Genomic DNA, 22,372 nt, shown 5'->3' with positions numbered 1-22,372 from the left:
GCTGGACTCTCCATCTGCGTCTGATGCAGGGCGCTGTTGCCAGTTCCTTCACTGGTGAAACATAGGCCTCTTGGACTCAGAGGACCGTTACCGTCGTTAATAGCACGAGCGGTGAGTTTCCAGACACCTTTTTAGTCTTTATAGTCTTTAGAGTCTTTAGGTGCGAGGCAGGACTTCGTATGATGCCTTTTCTCCCCTTTTGCTTGCAGGACTCTTGAGGAAGATGAAATAAAGCGCCTGGAAATGCGTGAGTAAATGCAAGCGCTCTAGCTGTTTTTTCCCTTGCAGCATAGTTCGTGTTGAAGAGGCACCGGAGTATTTGCAGGCGTTCTATTGTGAAGAGCGCGATGAGCGTCAGTAAATACCTGTCTCTTCTTTTGTCTTTCAGAAGTTTGTTTGCAGCGCCGGAGTCCGCGGAATGCCCGTAAGTAAATACAATGCTTTTATCCCCGCAGGCGGCGATGCAGCGTGAAGAATTCCAGAGTTCACGGAGTGCCGGTAAGTAATGACAATGCTTTTGTCTTCACAGGCGAAAATACAGCGTGCCGAAATGACCGCAGCCGATGGATCAGGTGAGTAAGCACTGCGAGTTAAGACTGCCTTGCTAACCTGCTGTTTCTTGTCTCTGCAGGTGCTGCTGTCGACTGGATACAGGAATGGTGAGTATGATTCTTGCAGATTCAGGATCGAAAGAAGAAAGGCTGGAACAGACTCGGTGAGCGTTCTGCTGCAGATGCAGAATAACGCAAAGCACGTTTCTTCTATCGGGTGTGGTTTAAATAGCCTTGGAGTGATGAGGCGTCTTCCTCCACGGCCCCGCCTAGGTAAGAGAAGAGTTCCAGTTCTAGAAGCTTTCCCATGCTGAATCCAGGGAATGGAGCTGCCCCACCCAGGTAAGAAAGTAGTTCCTGTTCACAGAGGACTTCTAAGTGGCTGGTAAGTAAGCAGCATGGTCTGCTGCAGGTAAGTCCACCCAAACATCTGCACACATATTATGAGCCCGGCGCTTCCAGTGCCGGGACCGATGATTCTGATGAGCCTGGTGCCACCGGCGCCAGGACAAGGTCCAAAAGGTCCCCGTGGGGACCGGCTGGTGCCTAGGATTAGGGTTAGGGGCCTGCTTCCAAGGACGTTGGGCTGGTCCTGGCTCCTTGGAAGCAGTGATCATGACAGTACCCCCCCCTCAAGGCCCCTCCTAAGCGTGTCTTCTCCGGGGGTTTTGGCTTGTCGGGGTGATTCAGATGGAATCTCTTGACCAGACGAGGTGCGTGGACATATTCTGAGGGTTCCCAAGACCTTTCCTGGGGACCTTATCCTTTCCAATCGACCAGATAGTATAATTTAGATCTGGAGATTTTGGAGTCTAGGATGTTCTTTACTTCGAATTCGAGTTCTCCGTCTACCAAAACGGGTTCTGGGAGTTCAGTCAATCGAGTTTCTGGTTGTACTGGTTTTAATAAGGAGACATGGAATATTGGATGTATTTTCATATGCGTAGGCAATTCCAATTTGACTGCCACCGGATTAACTATGGTAGAGATGGTGTAGGGTCCAAGGTATCTCGGGTTGAAGGTGCGGGATCCTTTTAGAGGCAGGTGCTTAGTGGATAACCAGACCTGGTCTCCTACTGCGTAGTGAGGGGCCCCTTTACGGTGTCGATCTGCTCCCTTTTTGACTTGAGCTTTAGCTCTTTGCAGATGGGCAGTGGCTTCCTTAAAAGCACGGGTAATCTCAGAGTGTAAATGATCCACAGCTGGTGTTTCGAATTCTTGTGGAGGATCCAAATTAGAGGTTCTAGGATGATGTCCATATAATAGGAAGAAGGGAGTCTTCCCGGTTCCAGAATGAGTCGAATTGTTGTAAGCGTATTCAGCGATCCACAGAATATCCTTCCAAGGGTTTTCAGTTTGTTGGAGCATGCAACGCAGATATTGCTCTAGGGTCCGATTAGTCCTCTCGGTTTGTCTGTCAGTTTGGGGATGGTGACTGGTTGAAAGTCTTACATCAATTTGGGCTAGACGACAGCAACTTCGCCAAAAGTGGGAGATGAATTGACTTCCCCTATCGGAGATTAAAACCGAGGGAAAACCGTGTAACCGAATGATGTTTTCTAAGAATTCTCGGGCCAATACCGAAGCCGAAGGTAGGCCCTTCAGGGGAATGAAATGAGCCATCTTGGAGAATAGATCCACGACTACTAAAATGGTATTATACCCTGAGCATGGAGGTAAGTCCGTGATGAAATCCATGGACAGGGTATGCCATGGACAGGGAGGAATATCCAGAGGGTGTAAAAGGCCGGCTGGTTTCTCCTTCTGACTTTTATTCTGGGCACACACACACCGCAGGAGATTACAAAGTCTCTAATATCCTTCTTCCATGATGGCCACCAGAAATGTCTTTTGATCTTTTCCATGGTTTTGGTAATGCCAGGGTGACCCTTCATCAGAGAGTCGTGATAAGCGGAGATTACTTGTTTTTGTATTTTCTCACAGGGCAAGTACAATCGTCCTTGGAAATATGGTAGGTCTTGATCCACTGAGAATTCTTTTCCCTTTAATTGCCAGTCCTGCAAATCGGCCGGAGTTAGGAGTGCCTTGACTGCAGTCTTGATGTCTTCAAAGGATTGAGTGCTGACTAACCCCAAAATCCTTTGTTCTGGGATTATGGGTATTGGTTCTGGATTGGTCAAATGTTCATCTACTCCCATCCGAGAGAGGGCATCTGCTTTTCCGTTTTTACTGCCGGGTCGATATGTGATTATAAAGTCAAACTCAGCCAGAAACAGAGCCCAGCGAAGCTGTCTGGAAGACTGAGCTTTGGCCGTCTTCAGGTATTGTAGATTGCGGTGATCAGTCATTACGGTGACTGTGTGTCTGGCTCCCAAAAGATAATGTCGCCAGGCTTTAAAGGCCGATCTGATAGCTAAAAGTTCCTTGTCTGTAATGGAATAGTTGATCTCGGGAGCCGAGAATTTGCGGGACCAAAAGGCTACAGGATGTAATTGGTGTGTGACTGGATCTCTTTGTGATAAAACTGCCCCCATAGCAAGACTAGAAGCATCCGTTTCCACGATGTTGGGGAGTTCTGGGCGAGGATGTTTCAGAACAGGTGCAGAAACGAATTTTGCTTTTAAGTCCTGAAAAGCTTGTTCTGCTTCAGTAGACCATTCAAAACGTTTGTTCTTTTTTAACAGAGCGGTGATGGGCTGGACTATCCGGGAGAATTCAGGAATGAATCTGCGGTAAAAGTTAGCGAAACCTAACATGCTTTGAACTCCTTTTACCGAGGTTGGTGATGGCCACTTGATTGCATCGACCTTCTTCGAATCCATATGAACCCCATTAGGTGACAATATGAATCCCAGGAACTCAACTTCAGTTACGTTGAAAACGCATTTTTCAAGCTTGGCAAAAAGGTTATGTTGACGCAGTCTCTCGAGAACCTTTTTAACGTGTCTCTGATGTTCCTCTTCAGATGATGAATAGACAAGGATGTCATCAATGTAGACAACAACACACACATCTATGAGTTCTCTAAGGACATCGTTCATAAAATACTGGAAAGCGGCAGGAGCGTTACAAAGTCCAAAGGGCATCACTTGATATTCGAATAACCCATACTTGGTGCGGAAGGCCGTCTTCCATTCATCCCCTTCTTTTATTCGTACCAAGTGGTAGGCTCCTCTGAGATCTAACTTTGTATATATACATGCTTCTTTGACTTGGTCCAGGAGTTCAGGGATCAAAGGTAACGGGTATCTGTTTTTAACGGTGATTTGATTCAGGGCGTGGTAATCTATACAAGTTCTAAGGTCTCCTTCCTTTTTCGGAACGAAGAACAAAGCTGAGGAAGCTGGAGACTTAGAAGGACGGATAAACCCTTTAGCTAGGTATTGGTCCAGATATTGTCTGAGGTGAAGATTCTCTGGCTCGGTGAGGGCACAAATCCTACTGCAAGGAGGAGTTGTTCCAGGTATCAAGTCTATTTGACAGTCGTAAGACCTATGAGGAGGCAGGGTGTTAGCTTGATCCTTTTGAAAGACATCTTGGAATTCCTGGTAGTCGGAAGGTAATGTAGGAACCTCAGAAGAAATTGCCGCCACTGAAACTTCAGGCCGAAAATAACAAGTGGTAAAACATTCTGGAAACTGAACCGTCTTTGCTCGCCAGTCGATCTGAGGATTGTGTTTCTCTAACCAAGGGATTCCCAGAATGATCTGGAACTGAGGGGCCTTGATCACATCGAACACCATTTTCTCCCGGTGTCCATCTTGGCTTACTAGCGTCTCTTCTTGGGTGGCATGCGTTACTGGTCCGGAGGCTATCTCCGTGCCATCCACTGTAGTAATGACGTGCTTTACTGCCTTAGGGACAAGGGGTAGATTCATCCTTGATGCCATTTCACGGTCCACATAATTGCTGATTGCTCCGCTGTCGATGTAAGCTTCAATTGCATGCAAACGATCCGGACGTGCTGGACTAATGAGGACCATGGGCACCACGAAATGCGAGGTCACGGGACAGATCTTAACGCTCGGCAAGAGGACCTCTACACTTGCCGGGCTAGGTCGTTTCCCTGCTCAGAACTTGTGGCACTGGTGTCTGCGGCTCCTACAGCCTTCTTAGCTGGTTTCACTGGACAGTCTCGAAGAAAGTGCCCTGAGTTCCCGCAATAGAGGCATAATTGCAGCTGTCTTCTTCTTTCCCACTCCTTTTGGCTTAAAGGACCTTTCATCCCCCCTATTTGCATGGGTTCCACAGTGTCCGCTCCCTTAGTAGGAGTCTGTGGTTTAGAAAACACTCGGGTATCAAATTTAGAGCGATCAGCCTTCCTGTTCTGTAATCTGTGGTCCAATTGGACGACCAAGTCAATATAGTCTGAACATTCTTGTGGAGGGTTCACAACTTGAGCTAACACATCCTTGAGCTCTCCACGCAGGCCTCTGTAGAAAAGCGTTATTCTCTTGTCCTCGGGCCATTGAGTTTCCACTATGAGTCTGTTGAATGAGGCTATATAGGTCAAGAGGTCTTGATTACCCTGTCGTAATGAAAGAAGTTCATTGTCCAAGGCCTGCCCTTGTGCATGTCTTGCAAACAGTTTCTCCATACTGGGCTGGAAGGCCTGGAAATCATGTAGAACCGGATCATCCTGGGTGACTAAAGGGAGCGACCAATCTGCGGCGCTGCCACTGAGATAAGAAAGCACGAAAGCCACTTTGGTCTGATCTGTTGGGAATGCAGCTGGTCGACATAAGAAATGTAAGCGGCACTGGTTGATGAACACTGCATATTTCTTTGGGTCACCAGAAAAACGTTCGGGCGGAGCCAAGGGCACATTACCAGGTAGATTGATTTGCACTGGATTTACAGATGGTGCAGAAGGATAAATTCCTCCTGGAGCGGGCAGAGGTGTCTGTCCTGCCTGTGTTTGTAGCAATTGCCTAGCGAGGTCCTCTGTTCGCTCCTTGGAAAGTATTAGTTCTCTTCTTAAAGAGCTTGTTTCCTGACGAGCTGCATGTACTTCTGCTCTTAATTCCCCGAGCAACTGGGCTAAGTGATCAGTGTCTGAGGTTTCCATTGCGCCTGGGTAGGAGTTTTGCGGTGGTCTTCGCGTTCTGTAACGCTCACCTGATTCCCACGGAGGCGCAGGTCGTGGCAGGAAGGTGTCTGTGACTCGAAAGGTGATGTGCAGGACTCGATGGGCTTCTGGGGTCAAACCTCTTCGCACTGTGTGACGAACTCGTAGGGTGAGGTTTCTGCAGGTGAAAGAATATAGGGGTTAATGGTCTGGATTGTGTAATGCCTCTCTTCCTCTCTCTCCCCAGCTTCTCCGTAGAGCCCCCTGGTCAACGTGCTCACCTTAGATAGGTGAATGCTGGACTCTACATCTGCGTCTGATGCAGGGCGCTGTTGCCAGTTCCTTCACTGGTGAAACATAGGCCTCTTGGACTCAGAGGACCGTTACCGTCGTTAATAGCACGAGCGGTGAGTTTCCAGACACCTTTTTAGTCTTTATAGTCTTTAGGTGTGAGGCAGGACTTCGTATGATGCCTTTTCTCCCCTTTTGCTTGCAGGACTCTTGAGGAAGATGAAATAAAGCGCCTGGAAATGCGTGAGTAAATGCAAGCGCTCTAGCTGTTTTTTCCCTTGCAGCGTAGTTCGTGTTGAAGAGGCACCGGAGTATTTGCAGGCGTTCTATTGTGAAGAGCGCGATGAGCGTAAGTAAATACCTGTCTAATGTCTCTTCTTTTGTCTTTCAGAAGTTTGTTTGCAGCGCGGGAGTCCGCGGAATGCCCGTAAGTAAATACAATGCTTTTATCCCCGCAGGCGGCGATGCAGCGTGAAGAATTCCAGAGTTCACGGAGTGCCGGTAAGTAATGACAATGCTTTTGTCTTCACAGGCGAAAATACAGCGTGCCGAAATGACCGCAGCCGATGGATCAGGTGAGTAAGCACTGCGAGTTAAGACTGCCTTGCTAACCTGCTGTTTCTTGTCTCTGCAGGTGCTGCTGTCGACTGGATACAGGAATGGTGAGTATGATTCTTGCAGATTCAGGATCGAAAGAAGAAAGGCTGGAACAGACTCGGTGAGCGTTCTGCTGCAGATGCAGAATAACGCGAAGCACGTTTCTTCTATCGGGTGTGGTTTAAATAGCCTTGGAGTGATGAGGCGTCTTCCTCCACGGCCCCGCCTAGGTAAGAAAAGAGTTCCAGTTCTAGAAGCTTTCCCATGCTGAATCTATGGAATGGAGCTGCCCCACCCAGGTAAGAAAGTAGTTCCTGTTCACAGAGGACTTCTAAGTGGCTGGTAAGTAAGCAGCATGGTCTGCTGCAGGTAAGTCCACCCAAACATCTGCACACATATTATGAGCCCGGCGCTTCCAGTGCCGGGACCGATGATTCTGATGAGCCTGGTGCCACCGGCGCCAGGACAAGGTCCAAAAGGTCCCCGTGGGGACCGGCTGGTGCCTAGGATTAGGGTTAGGGGCCTGCTTCCAAGGACGTTGGGCTGGTCCTGGCTCCTTGGAAGCAGTGATTATGACATCCAGTTAAGTTTAGTTTTAAATTTCTTTATGAAACTTGGGAAGTGCCCTGAAACATGGACATTTTGCACAATTGTACCGTTGTTTAAAAATGGTAACAGAGGTTACCTAGAACAATTTCCCTTCTCCCAGGGGCTATTAATCTATTTGTTAAAATGGTTTATAAAAGATTGATAGAATGGTTGGACAAAGGATACTCAATTGGGCTTTCGCCTAAAGGTGGGCACTGTTCGGCAAGCTATGAACTTTGCATTGATCATTTCAAACTATGATCATGGATTGTGTATTCCTTTATTAGTGGCTTTTGCTCACATTTATCAGAGACAGCTGTGCTGTTCAATGAGGGACTTGGGAACTCCTAAGGGGTTCTTGGGAATTTAAATGCACCCTATCACTTTGGCAGGAGTTAGATATGGAAATAAAGGAAAATGGACTCCATAATTTCCAACTGAAATAGGGTTCTCGAAGGCTGCGTCCTGGTGCCAATTCGCTTTAACCTTTACATAAATACACTGTCAGAAACTCTGGAGGATGTCACAGCAGATCTGCAGAGACTGCGGCGTAAACCGACAACCATATTTAACTAAGCGGATATCGCAGTATTATTGACAAGGACACAAAGGGCTCTAAAGAACTTGTGGTACATGTTTAAGAAAGTCGAAAAGAATGCCATTTTCTAAGAGGTATAAAATTGAACCCCATACATGTGAATGGAGAGAAACTTAAGCCATGTGGTTCTTTTTACTATTTGGGTGTACGATTTGGCCCTGTATACAAATGGGTCAATAATTTCTCCCTCCGGGAAATCAATATTAAAATCAGAGAATGTCTGGACTCAGTTGTTCCAACGAAATATTGATGTACAGAATAGCAGGAAGTTTTAGATAGATTTGCAGAGCAAAGGCAATGTCAATTGATATTTTTGGTACAATGATATGGAAATATGCTCCTGAAACTAAATTGCAAGATACAGAATGCATGCTTATGTTCCATCCCGCAGATTGAAAGATCAACAGCTACATTTATAGTTTATTGTGCGCTAGGAATAGAGTGTATAAAGGATCTTGCAAGCGGTGAACCAACAGTATATTCCCCTGCCAGCTCTCGTTTAATAAGGCAGCGCTGACAAAGAGGTTATTGTAAGACATCATGGAACATTGTTTCATTTGTAAGATCCAGTGGCTGAAATCTGTGATTCAGAGTTAATAAATATAGGGATAGAGTGTTGGTTTACTAACCAGTATGCCACAACTAATGTAGAGAATACTTTCAGAATGGAAGTCATTGAGGAACATAGGTGTTTGGAAGGAAATAAAAGATCTTTTGAGGTTATTTATGTCTTGATTTGATTTCGGGATCGTTTACGCACAAAACACCAAGCAGTGTACTGAGCATCTAGTCACAGGTGTTGGGTAAAAGGAATTTAAAGCAAAGAGAGAAATAACATTGTGGAACAGGAATTAAGTAAAGAGAAGGGAGTAGTTTCTTACCAGTAACTCCATTTCTCCAGCGTTGGTATCTTTCATAGATTCACATGCTGTGCATAGTGCCCATTGTCAAACTGGGAATCCTTGGTTAACTATGGTATAATACATTTCCTAAAGGAAAAATTGACACCTCGAGTGTCCTACCCACATCGGTGTGGGCGATTTTGGTCCCTACCAATGGGACGTGGAGTGTATAGCTCTGGCCCAGCCGCTTCCCCTCAGATTTTAACCAAACTTGCTGATAGGAAAAAAAACACAGTTGGAGTGGTGGGGATGGCTGGAGGGGCGCATGTGAATCTATGAAAGATACCACCGCTGGAGAAAGAGTTACTGGTAAGAAACTGCTCCATTCTCCAGCATTGGATCTTTAATAGATTCACATGCTGTGAATAGATTGTATAGCAGTAAACCTTAACCGAGGGAGATAGTCAGGCAAAAAACGGAATAACATTTTGCGTTTACCTTATGTGCACACACGCAATAGATGACCCCAGAAGCTGCATGGCTTAACTTATTGGTACAGCAGCTGCAGGACTGCTCTTCCCCATCTGTGCTTCATCCACATGCTGCTGTTGTAGGCAGTAGTACCTTTATGAAAAGGTGCAAGGCACCGCCCTGTAGATTTCCTTTATGGGCACGCCCGCACATGGCACTGCTGAAGCCACCATGGCTCTTGTGGAGTGTGTCCTGGGGGTTGCTGTAGTGGCTTGTTGGCTTTAGCATTGCAGGAAGATATGGTAGAGGATATCCATCTTGCAATACCTTGCTTTGCCTTTATTTGAAGGCCCAAGTGCAATGAAAAGTCATCTTGTAGCCCTGATGACTTTTGTGTGGTTGAGGTAATACTGTAACACCCTCTTGAAGTCTAAAGAACGTAATGCTGTTTCCGCCGGAGTAGTAGCATTTTGGAAAAAGGTGGGCAACGTGCAGGTCCGTACTTGTGATACTCATTTTAGGTATAAGGTGAGAATTGGTTGAGAGTAACCCTGTCCCAAGCAGGTATGGTGGGTCTACAAACAGCGTCTGGAACTCAGAGACCCTTCTGGAGGAGGTTATTGTCACTAGAAATGCCAACTTCCAAATGACGAAATTTATGTCTATTGTAGCCAGCGGCTCAAACGGTGGCTTCAGAAGACCTGTGAGAACCAGGTTTAAACTCCACACCAGCAGTATTCTTTTTCTAGGGGGAAACAATTTGAACAGCCCTTTCATAAAATGTTTAAGCAGTCTGTCACTGAACAAGGGCAACTTTCCTCTGCGTCTGGAAATGGCGGCGAGGAGAACTTTTATTGAGGAGAGCGCAAGACCCTCTTTAGCTCGTACCAGCAGGTACACAAGTACCTGTTGTGGCTGTACTGTAAACTGATTCAGGTTGGATTGTTGCGAGCACCAGGCACAAAATCTCTTCCATTTTCGGCGTTATGCCTTGTTTGTTGAAGGGACTCTAGCCGCTGCAAGTACGCACTGGCATTATGGTGGGCTGTTCAAGTAACCAAACTCTGTGAAATCAGGAGCCACGAGGTTAGCTGGAGGGAGCGTGGATCGCGATGCAGGATTGCGCCGGTGCTCAGCAACAGCCGGTCGGCCTGGGCTCCCAGTGAGATCGTGTTGTCTGCCGACAGCTGAAGGAGGTCTGAGAGCAAGGTTTGTCTTGGGCAGTTGGGTGAAACCAGAATAATTTTGCTGGGGTGTCTCTCGATCATTTAGACCGTTCCCGATTAGTGGTCTGGGTGGGAATACGTATGCAAAGATGTTGGTCCATGGGAATGAGAATGCGTCCCTTGGAGAGTCCTGATGCGGAAGCCTGCTCGCAAACTTTTGGCATTTCTTGTTCGTCGCTGTGGCGAAGAGGTCCAGGGACGGATGTCCACATTTTGAAAAGATCCTGCCGTTTTGGCTGCAGTGAAGCTCCCATTCGTGGGAATGTGGCGTCTCCCTGCTGAGGCTGTCCGCTAGCTGATTGTGTATTGCTGGTGTGAAAAGCATGCAGTGAGATTTTGTTGCGGATGGCCCAGTGCCAGATTGTCTGAGCTTCCTGTGACCTGGTTCCTCCTTGCTTGGAGGCAATACATTGTTGTGGTGTTGTTGGCAAGAACCCGCGCCGAGTTGCGAATTGTTGGTAGAACTTAAGGGCCCAAAGGACCGGCCATAGCTCTAGGATGTTGATGTGCAAGGACGCCTCGGCTGGCATCCAAAGGCCTTTGACTTGATGCAGTCCCAGGGGGGGTTCCCCATGCCCCCAGGAGGTGTCCGTTACCAGAATTTACTGAAGAATTGGTTCGAGAAGTGAGACCCTTGATTGTTAAGTTGCTGTCTAGGGTCTACCACTGGAGCTCACGTGAATGCCGGAGTGATCGTGACGGTCTTCCCACGAGTTCTGGGTTTGTGACCACTTGGCCGCTGCAACGGTTGCATGTGCAGCCGACAGTGAGGGATTAGGGGTTTACAAGAGGACATGATCCCCAGCAGTGCCATGTATGTGTGCACTGACAGCTGTTTGGGGTGAAGGAGTGGGCCAGCCTCTTTAATGAGCGGATCCTTTCGGCAGACGAGCTGACTAGGCTGTGCGACATGGAGAATTGTGCTCCCTGGAACACTAAGGTCTTGGATGGCGTGGTGCAGGATTTTCTGTAGTTGATCGTGAATCCTAGCTGCTGGAGGAGTGTCTGTGTTTCCGTCAGTGAGTTTGCCGCCTCCCCTAATGTTGAGACCCTGACCAACCAATCGTCTAAATAGGGGTAGACATGGTGGCCTTGTCTTCGCAGGTGAGCCTCTACTGGGGCCAAGCATTTGGTGAAGGTCCATGGGGTGTACTTCAAGCCGAAGGGCAGGATCCGGAATTGGTAGTGTTTTCGCAGACTGTGAACCTGAGGTATTTTCTGTGGCTGGGGTGGATCGGGATGTGGAAGTATGCGTCCTTTAAATCTAAGGATGCCAGGTATTCGTGCGGTTGCACCGCCTTTATCACATCTTGTAGCGTGACCATTTTTTATTGTTTCTTGATGTTTTTGTTTAGCTTTCTTAAGTTCAGGATGGGGCGCCATTTGCCACTGCTTTACTACAAAATACCTTGAGTACACCCCTTTTTCTTTTAGATGGGGTGCCACCCTTTCGATAGCTTTTTGGGTGAGCATTTGTCGTACTTTTTGTAGGACCCGTGGGTGCAGGTGGGCCAGTGCTTTGGGGGGCCATGTCTTTTTGTTTGCGGTTGAACGCCAACAGGTGGCCGGTGCTGGATGGAATCTAGCACCCATATGTCCATTGTAATTTCCAGCAAATTGTTGCTGTAATGCATAACATTTGCACGCTGCTGGGATTGTCATTGTTGGGATTTGTTTTGTCTTTGAAAGGTGGTTGAGCCTCTTTTGCGCTGCGGTTAGCGGTAATCCCTGGAGCACTGGAACGACTGGTAGTTCCGCTTGTAGCCATGCGAGTAGTAGCTGGACCTGGAGTAACCTTTAAAGCCTCTAGTAGAGGACGATCTACTACTGTGGCCGGCAGCACCAGGAAAAGGACGAACAGACTCCCTTCCCTGTAGTCCGGTAAGAGACTGCACAGTGTTGGAATCCTCTTTCATGGCCTTAAGGACCTCATGTCATTTTGTCTCCGAAGACAATGTCACCCTCAAACGGCAGGCCTATAACCTTGTGTTGTACCTTTGTCTTAAGTCGGTACAGCGCAACCATCCCAGTCTCCGAAGCACAACACCATTATCAATTTGTTTGAAGGCCGTTTCTGCGAGGTCCACTGCGATGTTGATGCTGTGGTTAGGTGTTTCCTCGCCTTTGCGCACAATCACCATGGCCTCTTTCCAATGCTCCTCAGGCAGGTATTTCAGGATGGGAGCCAACCTGTGCCACACCTCGCGATCATAGTTGGGCTACAATGGCCAGGGCGTTGGCCGCTTTGACTGTTGTTGCTCCGATGGTAAGCACCTTCTTTCCAAAGGCAACCAATTTTCTCCCGTCACTTTCTGGAGGGGTGGCACATTTCTGCTGTGAATGTGCTTTCCGGCTCACTGCTGCTGAGACTACTGACGAGTGCTGAGGTACGAGGTATTTCGGCATAGTGTCAGGGGCCTTGAATTTCTTGTCTAGCCTACCCTTCACTGTTCAGTGAAAGGGTGCTTCATGGTTCATAGCCCGTCTTGCCAAATATGGTCCATAATGGGTATGGAGAACATGGCTTTATGATGCTTTCCCATGTGGTCCCTTTTCTTCTGCTAGTGTCAGCTCGAATTCTTGACACACCTTGGATAGCATGGAGTGAAAAGCTCCCATCTGGCGGTGATGGTTGTGCTGGGCTACCTTGTGGCTCTGGGTGGTCAGTATCGTCCGTATCCCAGGTATCGTCCCTGTGTGGCGATTGTATGGTGGTGGAGTCAGTATCCTATGGGTCAGTGTCTGGATCCGTCAACTCCCCTTCTTCCTGGTCACCCCGTAGTGGACTTACTCTGCGTAGAGGTGGGGGCGTGTGCAAACATGGTGACCTATGAGCTGCGTGATGTTGCTTTGTTCGCTCTCAGCGATGGGATCGTTGACCTGTATCTGCCTGTGGAAGAGGAGGTTTCTGTCCTCCTGATGACACTTGCTGGAGACCCTGTAAGGGGCTTGAATGCAGCGGTAACCTGGAGTTAAGTTGTCCCAAACGGTTCTGTAATGTTGACAATGCATGTTGAGACAGTAAATACTGTGGGTTTATTAAGTCGTATGGGGGTGGGGTCGCCAGTGACTGCCCCAACAAAGCTGTTTAGGGACCCACCTGAGGGTGACAGGCTTGTAGTAGTACTGGTACCTTCAGTTTGCCCGTTTGTGCTAGACTGGGGCTCCTGTTTTGGGTATGCGGTGGGTGAACCTCAATACAGTTCCAGAGTCACAACCTGCATCTACTTGGGAGTCCATTGGTGCCTCAAAATCCAACGTGATTTCATGCTGAAGGATCTCCTCTGGCATGAATTCCGGGTACATGATGGGAAACAACCCTGTGGGATGCTCCTTAGGACCTGTGAGGTTATCCCCTGAGGATCTATGGCTTCCCCTTGAAAGGTAGACTGGTGAATGGCCTCCTCCATGTAGAGCTTGTTGTGTGATAAGAAGGTCCTCCGTCGCCAGAGTAGTGGATTGCCCCGTGGGTAGGACGAAATCCATAGGTTCAGAGTGTTCAGAGCACGCTGTGGACCCTCGATGGAAGACTATTGATTTTGCTTTTTTGTCGACGAGTGTTTCGTCAACGAGTTGTGCCCAGACGACGATCTGTGCCGTTTTTTTTTAGACGTTGACGACAAGCAGTGTTGGCGTTTCGTCGACGACATCCCAGTGGTCGACGACTTTCACCCCCTTGGCAGGTCTGATTTCACAGATGACTGTGTTGCCAACGATCCCGTTGGATGATGGGAGCCCTTTGGTGGTGGGCGATCTGATGACAAACCGGCCTTGGATGTGCTTTTAGTCGCTGCAGACTGGGCCGCCGACAGGCTCGTTCATATGTCTGGGGTCATCTTTTTGACCCCGATGACGACTGTTTGGTTGCGTCCAATGCACTGTCCAGGCCTCCAGGTCCCTGCTATGAGGGAGACCAAGACTCATGGACAGCCCGAGTTTGTCCAGTAGACTAATCTGCCCTCATTTTTGTTTCATCATATTTAGATGGTGTGTTCTGTGCCTTGTGACAGGTGTTTCCTCTGACCTGGATCTGTGGCCAGACGGGGGGGGGGGGGTGGGGGGTGCACTTCTCAGTGGGAGTTGTAGTTCTGACACTCCTTGAAGAGCCCACTTCTAAGGCAGGGTAGGTACCTTCGTTTAGCCAGCGGATTAGGTGGCGACTTCTGTCCTTGAGGGTTTTCTGCGAGAACCCCTGGCAAATTTCACAGTCCTCCAACTAATGTTTGGGGTATAGGCAATATATGCATTCTAGGTGCCTGCCCCCTTCGTAGACATTTTTTTAGGTCGCATGTTCCGCAGGCCAGAAACAACAATTTTTTGGGATGTTGGCGTTTCCATCGTTGTCACTGACGCGTTATGAATGACCAAAGATTTGTAGAGAAAACGAATGTTGAAGAAAGAAATTCTCTCTTTGGAAATACAACACGAGGATTCCTATCAGCAAAGACGACGGTTGAAATCTGAGAGGAAGCTGCTGGGGCGGAGCTATACACTCTACGTCCTTTTGGGTAGGGACCAAAAGCATCCACAACGATGTGGGTAGAATACTCACGGTGTCCATTCTTCCTTTAGGAAATGTATTATACCATAGGTAACCAGGGAATCCTAGCCCGACTATGGAGAATATTCACAGCATGTGAATCTATACAAGATCCAATGCTGGAGCAAAGTAACAAATTCTTGCAGAAACCCAGCAAAGTATTGGCAGGTTGTTCCAGAGGCGTGGTGCGGCCACAGAAAACATACCGTTTCCTCTGGAGATGCATCAGGATTGAGGATTAACAAGCAGGTGCTGCAGTTTGGCTCAGAAAGAGCATGAACGATTAGAAATTGTTTCAGCAAGGTATTGTCATGGCAGTCCAAGGACACATTTGTAAACTAAGCAGAGTACATTGAAGATAATTAGCTGGCCAGTCGGTAGCCAGTCAATGAAGCACCTAGCGCCAGAAATTGAAGAATGTTGGTATATGGAAGAGGAGCTAATAGATGCATTTTGAAGGCTGGGGGTAAAAGATTCAGGCAAGCCTACGTAGGGTACGTTGGCATAGTCCAGTCAGGAGTTTATTAATGCACTGACAAGCATGACATGGTTGGATTTAGGAAGGAAAAGCAGGGTGCAAGGTAGCAATTGGACAGCAAAGATCTTAAAACCATGTATATATATATATATAGTCAGTTTTAATTCAGGGTCCAAGGTGGTTCCCATATTTTTAACCTTTGTGGACTAGGATGCATGCAAGAAGCCCAAAGACATGAGGAAGAGAGGGGTGGCAGGCAGGGTCATTTATAAAATGTTTAGGGCCCAAGAGCACGATTTCAATTTTTGATGGATTGGGTTGATGTTTGTTGTTGGTTAGACATATTTGTATTTCATAGGGGCAGACCTGCAGTTGATCAAACGTGTCTTGATGGCTGGATACTTAAGAAAGAGTTAAGTGTTGTCGGCATATGACGGATAAGGAAATGTTAAATTTCCAAATAAGGGGCATCAAAGGTAAATTATAAATATTAAACAGCAAAGGGGATACGGAGAAGTCCTGAGGCACTACCCAGGTAACAGGGGAGGGGGTAGAAGTAAAGGGCCCCAATTTAACAATGCGGTTTCGCCCTCAGAGAAAACATCAGATTCAGTCCAAGGTAGCCTCAATAATTCCAGTAAGATTTGAGTCTTCAGAGGATTGCTATGAGTCACCATATCGAAGACGGCAGATAAATCTAACATGACCAAAAGGGATAAACTCCCTTGGTCAGAGTAATTAAGCAATCATCCCAGACAGAGACAAGAACCGTCTCTGTGACATGTCTGTGTGAGAAACCTGATTGGAACTGGTCCAGAATTTGGTTGCTCTCAAAGTCCATCAATTGTAAGAACACTACTTTTTCCCAAATCTTGGTCATCCACAGTAGGCCAGCTATGGGTTGATAATTCCCCATAACTGTTGTTATTAAGAGAGGATTTCCTTGAGCAAAGGTGTAATGACAGTAGTTTCAATGAAATAAAAGTGACGATGGATGGGCATGTTACCTATGCTGGGAACACAGACAAATTATGTAGATGTACTGATTAAGTCACAACTTGGGAGATTCTTGTGTAGACTGAATGTTGTGTCCTTCTATGGAAGGGTATGAACATATTCAACATTTCATGAGCTACTGTAAAATATATAAAGAAATGTGCAGAAAATCATTGATAAACCTATGGAGATCCCTGAATATTAGGACTGTGGGTGATCCAAAGGATAGATTATTACATCTAAGCAACCCATTTGCTTCGTACCAAGTCGTGACAGTAAGGTAAGGTAAATTCTATCTTAATGTCATGCCTTAATTAATAAGTGAACTTTTGTATTACTTACATATGGTAATTTCATGTAAGTGACTTCATGTATGAATGGCACTGAGATTCTTTTTTTTTTTAAGTAAGCAACCTGCTATATACATATTTTTTTATTTCTATGGGGCTTAATGCACGCCGCAATGAAGATTGCCAGCAAATGAACGATTTTCCCCTATGAAGAAGAGAAACTAAAAAATAAAAAACAAGACCGTGCAAGGCGAGGGAAGCAAGCTTTAAAGTTGAAGCTAGAATCGAAAGTAAAACAAAGAGTTAACTAAGACACCAAGAGTGGAAGGATACCTAAAGACGTGAATGGAGCAAGCCAATCAGAAAAAGTGGTGGAGGGGGAAGAAGAACCCAACAGAAGCTCAGTTTCAGAAAGATTAAACTTCAGAGAAAGTGAGGAAATGCGTCCTCGATAGCACCGAAGGGTCCCTAAAATAGAAAAGTTCAGCTGATGATGAAACCGTAAGGCATTATTGGGTATAGCCAGCATACTGGTGAACCTTGACACTCATCCGCGAAGACAGAGCTAGTTAAGTGTAAAACGTATTTGAAAGGTGAATAACAATCAGGACACAAGGAGTTATGCAAAACCAGACCCTGGCTACACCAGGGATGGAAGCCGGATCGATGGTCGTGAAGAAGCAAATGGGTAATCAAGTGGGTGAAGCAGTCCATTTGCTGCAAACCTTTCCAAAAATGCAGCCACAAATATATAAAAATAAATACATTGGTGATGGGTCAGTAATTTGCTAAAATCAGAGGGGTTGACAACAGCTTTTTTGTTTAAGCAAGCAAGAGCAGAACTTGCCACTTTTCTAAGAGCCAGGGACTTACTCACTATGAAAGGTAGTCACCATTTGGAGCCAGAACGGACACATTAGGTCTGGAATAGGCTTCAAATAGGGTGGGTGGACAGAAGTTCCTCTGCATAGGCGTTGTAGTAGAAATTACAGCTATTTCAGTGAGAGGTATAACAGAATCCCAAATGATAAACAGAACGAGACCTCACAGGTGTTATCAATAACTGAGAATTGCATGGTTTGGATGGCACAACAGTAAGAATTTGCTAAACATTCAGCACCAAAAATACAAGACATTAGCGTTAAACAAAAAGATGTTACAGGACAAGTGTAATGTTTAATAACTTTAAACAGTTCAAGGTAGATTTAATGGAGAGTTTAACCAACCACTGAAAATGCAAGTATTTAGCTGGTGTAATATGGAGAATATTAATAGGTCACAAATATCAAAAGGGTTTTTGCGCCATCATTTCTCAAGGCGCCAAGCATTCAGTTTTTCATTTTTTTAACTTGGAGTAATAACTGATGGATGCTTTTAAGACTTAGCGAAACAAAAAGGTGGGGCTAAAGAATTAGCAATAGATGACACAAATAAATGATAAGACTAGTGCAGATTATAAATCAATGCTATCAAGGGGAAGATTTATTAAGAGTAGTTGAGACGCACTCAACAAGAATGGACATCTTCTTAAAATAGTTAATAGTCAAAGGCTGCTATAGTTAATAGTCAAAGGCTGCTTTTACTGGACTGTGGAGTCGGAAAATAGAATGGATTCTCTAGAAATAGTTCAGTCCAAATTATTAAGTAGGCACAAGTAGTAAAAGAAGTCATCTGAATAAGATGTATATCGTTTAAGAAGTCACAAAAATGTATTACCACTATTCCAATGTACATTAAAGTCACCCATGAAGATAGTGTTAGGATGCAATGGGGCTTTATATGCCATAACATTGCAGATCAATTCAATTAACAATTTAGATACAGGAGGAAGAACATACGAAAAAGACCGAAACAAACCCAAAAGTAGGAAGCAAAAGTAATGAAAAAAAAGATATTCAAAAGAAGAAGGTGGTACAGGATCAATAGGGTAAGTTTGATCTTTTTTTTCAGCAGTGTCCCACTATCGGCATGATTAAAGTGATTAGGACTGATTAAAGATTAACATTTGCAAGAACTAGGACATCTGGGAAATAATGGAGTATGTTTGACGCTAGGAATTAAGGCTCCATATTATTGCAAGATCTTGACACTTATGCTGAGGCTGTGGTAGTCATTTTATCTGGCTTGCTAGGAGGTAATCAGTCTTGCAAGGAAGCCAGGGCAAGAATCAGTTTGCAGCTGTGTTTCAATTGGAGCATAAAGGGCCCGTTTACTCAAAGTGTTAAGGTAGAGAAGATCTTCCTATTTATATAATAACTGGGCTTTACACTCCCATTGACAACTGATATTGCTCTTCCAGTTTATCCGCTGCTCTCCAGCTGGAATAGAGCATCACAACATTCTCTCCTCCACCCTTCAACGCAGTGGGTTTTGAAGTGCAATTAATCTGGCATTCAGCTAAGGTGTTTGGGAGGTTGCCAGCAGTGAATAAAAATGCCAAATCTATCCATAGCAAAAAGTGATTACACCTTTAACTGTGCTGGATATATGGTATGTGCTTGCAGTGGTTATTGGTTGAGGGGTTTCTTGTTTTACATCGTTTTGAATTGTAAAATAAGCACTCGTTTTTTTTCATATATTATCAAAACCAATACGAGTTTAAACTAAAAGAAGGTGATGGACGATTTCCTCATTCACAAGGAACTGCCACAAATACTTGCCAAACCAGTCAAGTGATCAGAAATACCCCAAATAAAATTTTCCAACAGATGAAATTCTCTGCTGAGCCCCAGGCAGAGACTTTAATTATCAGGAAACGTAAACTCTTTGCTTGTCTTACTTTGAGGCCGTAGATAACTCAACTAATTCATTCTCTTTTGCATTATTTATTTATTTTATTATTTAGTATATTCAAACCACGATAAAAAAAAAGCAAATGTTACAAGTAAAATACAATCTTACTCAATTAAAAATCAGGTGGGTGTAGAATATTTATGCAAAATGCATTAAAACCAGCATTGACAAAGCCAACAGTTATGGTGCTGCATGGTCCCCACAGACATATTCATGCATATGGCGAGTATGTTGAGGGGAAGTAGACAATGAGTTTGAATATGCGGAATAACGAATGAAAGAGGAGGAAAGGATGTGTGAATAAATGACTAAGGAAAGGTGAAGGACAGCAAAAACAAAGGAGCAGGACAGACGACAGAACTGTTAAAGGAAGAAGGGGTCTGATGGACCGTGATGAAGGACTGCAAAGATGAAAAACAAATGAAGAAGGTCAATGGAAGGATAACTGTTCAAATGGAGGTTTGCGACAACATAGAACTCTGACAAAGAAGCACTAAAAACAAAATAATGTGATGAAGTCCAAGGACTGCGATGAGTAAAGGACTGGTACAGTTTACATAGTGTGAATGTCGACAGTGACAGCAAAGGACCGACACACTGGGAGAGAGACGGTGAAGAACTGTGGCAAAGGAGAAGGACTAAGGCCAAGGAAAGAATGGCTGCGATTTACCCTCTCACCCCCCCTCAATTACTGGCTGGGTGGGAGTGTGGGGGTAGGGAAAAGGGGGGGGGGGGAATCAGCAACATGGATGAAAATACACATTTGAACATGAGCTAAAAAGGAGTTCCTAGGTACAAGCCAGAGGTGCTAATACATAGGAGACCGCAAATCTAATTTCAACAAGAGAGATGCAAACATTTTGGTTTTGGTTTTGTCCATTATATATCACCTATTGTACTTTCAATCTCTTCCATGTGTCCCAAAGCTCCCCTATACACATTTACAAACCCACAGAGTTAATACCACATATGTATGTTTGTATGACACCAGTTGGCCTGAGGAGCCAAAAGTAGCTCCTGTTAGCTGCTGATGTGTCAAGCGGTTGATGTGTCACCTCTTGCAAGGATAACAAGGTTTTGTCCTTATACAGAAATTAAAAACGTGTCAGTAGGAGCATTTAATCCAGACTGCCATGGAGCGCACTTGTTAGTTTAAAGCAGAAAAGACATTTTACAAGGACATTATCGTCGTACATGACGCAACTAGTATACAGTGTTCATTGGCTACCCACTATGTACATTCTATCTGTTCCGTATAGTACCTTGGCCGATTGGCCTTGTCATCGCATCACAACTGCCATCTTGAAGCAGATTGTCTGTCCCTGTTCAAGGTCAATTTCTGGCACTTCACCCACTTCCATTGCTTGAGGCAAACCACTAGCACAGTGAAGGAGGACACTGATCTATAGATGTTCAATGGGATGTTTAGAGGAAAATTAAAAGGCTGGCACAATTGGGCCGGAGATGAGCTTTGTGGAGGCAGCGATCTTTGATCTCTTTATGCTCTTAATTCACCAATTCATAGCAGGTACTGAAGCCCACTACAAGCCATCTGCTTACTGATGGCCTTGCCCTCACAAGATCTACTAAAGGCAATAAACAATCGATTGTCAAAACAAAAATATTCCTTACACTGGGAAACACACAAATACTCCGGGCACAAACATTATGAAACCCTCCTTCGTCTAATTTGTAGATAAGGAGAATGTACACCAGAAGATTGATCTGCTGTGAGAGATGCAACTCGGAGACCCCTTTCAGAAGGCTACTCTCAAACCCACAGTTTCCTTCCAAAAGGCCAGAAAAGGAGTCTCCACAATCACTTGCACCTCACATGATACACTGAAGCGTTTGCCCTGTGAAAAATGTTTTCCAACGTAGAGAGCTGCAAAAGGAAAAGAAAACATAGGACCAAAAAGGGACTGCCACCAAGAAAGTAAAACAATTGGTTCAAGGCAAAAGACGGAAACACAAAATACTGTATTTAAGAAACCGTATAAAACACTGCATAACGGTTGGCTTTGTAAATCACAGACCCTACTTCCGGGTTTCTCTTGAGAAACGACAGAGCAGCCAAATGGCCCCAAGGGCATTCCTGATCAAGCAAAACAAAAACTCCAATTTAATAGCAGAGGTGCACAACCGGTTGAGTCTGTTTACACGACCTCAACTGAAAAAAGGTTTCCACCTAGAAGCATAAACATCCCTAGTGGAACATCTTCAAGAAGACAACATATTTAAAATATCTTTTTAGAGTTCCCAATCAATGAATCTCAGCGATTTAACTATGCAGAAAGTTTCAGACTGGCCAGGCTGTGATAAAGGACTGTTCTATCTGATACAAGTAATGCTTTCAAAAAGGAAGTCTCCACTGACAAAAGACAGATATGGTATAGGAGTTCCTAGTGCAACATCTTTTAGCTGCCCTCTGGTGCGTTTGGTGTCAAAAGAATAATGGTCTCTCAAAACCGATGCAAACACAAGAAAGAGAAATTCAGACAAACTGGTGCCAATCCACAACCAGGGCAACAACCAGAAACCCTGTGAGGGTGAGTTTGCCTGAGTAACACAGGGACCATGTGTGGACCTGGCTATAGGCACAGAAATCAACCTTAGGAAAGTCACCATGCTGCAAAGATGGACTTGTCACGCCACGGTTCAGCTCTGATTCGTGTGAAGCACCTTGCCGTCTGCTAAAAGTGCCTGTCACCACGTGCTCCTTTCATACCAGATGGGCTACTGAGATACTAGTCCCACACAGAACAGACCACATCCCACACAGAACCAACCATGTAGGCATAGCATCTCTGCACAGCTGGAGAAAGACAAAACCACCTCTCTTGTTGAGGCAATTGACTGCAACAATATCCACTCAATGTTCAGAGGGTCAGCAGACAGCACAAGGTGATTGCTCTCAAACCCAAGAAACTGATACGATGCGTTGGTTTCTTCATTTAAAGTCCACAAACAGGCCAGATAGTTGGGCTCCCTTGAAAAGGGATGTTTATCGCCAGGGTTAATGGCAACCACTGACAAATTGCTCCATCTGGACCAGTTTGGATAAAGAATCGGACCAGAAGAC

The 22,372-nt window shown here is 45.5% G+C and overlaps 1 protein-coding gene across 3 annotated transcripts in view; it reads right to left on the bottom strand.

The window, feature by feature from the left end:
* The window catches only part of GORAB (golgin, RAB6 interacting), a 156,489-nt gene that overhangs the window by 111,649 nt on the left and 22,468 nt on the right, over positions 1–22,372 (bottom strand). The gene's annotated exons all lie outside the window — the stretch shown is intronic.

Source organism: Ambystoma mexicanum, chromosome 1q (genome assembly GCF_040938575.1).
Source record: "Ambystoma mexicanum isolate Mex_15411 chromosome 1q, UKY_AmexF1_1, whole genome shotgun sequence".
Classification (NCBI taxonomy): Eukaryota; Metazoa; Chordata; class Amphibia; order Caudata; family Ambystomatidae; genus Ambystoma; species Ambystoma mexicanum.
This window is presented reverse-complemented; position numbering and strand designations above follow the sequence as displayed.